This window comes from Carlito syrichta, unplaced genomic scaffold, assembly GCF_000164805.1.
Source record: "Carlito syrichta isolate Samal-C Ts95f unplaced genomic scaffold, Tarsius_syrichta-2.0.1 Scaffold289521, whole genome shotgun sequence".
NCBI lineage: Eukaryota > Metazoa > Chordata > Mammalia > Primates > Tarsiidae > Carlito > Carlito syrichta.
Genome location: NW_007233617.1, coordinates 7,148 through 7,659, shown reverse-complemented (window position 1 = coordinate 7,659; position 512 = coordinate 7,148).

Genomic DNA, 512 nt, shown 5'->3' with positions numbered 1-512 from the left:
GCAGACCCTGATGCTAGAGCATTTTATTCCTTCCTTGGTCTGCTCCCTTTGCCCCCCCCCATCTTTCCTCCTCACCCCACCTGCCTCAGGAGTTTCAGCAAAGTCACAGCTCCTCCTAGAGGTCAAAGAAGCACATTACCCTCATCTCAGTCATCTGACCCCAGTCCTCCTAATGCAGAATTGGGAACACAGATATATAAAGGTATTGAGCAGCAAAGTTTAAGGCGGGCCCTCACCTAGGGCATTCACAGTCCCAAATAAAAGTTTTAGCAACTATAACTATCACCTGCTGGTGAACTCTCAGTGACTGACACCTCCATATGCACACTCACTTAGAATATCTTTAAAATTTTTTTCAATAAATATTGAATACATAACTATATGTCAGGCAGTGTTCAAGACCTAGGTATAGAGAAGTGAGTAAAATCAACTCTCGTGGAACATACAGGCTATTTCAATTTCTTCAACAGTCATTTGTGAATGATGTTCTGATTCTTGGAATGCTTCTGGGT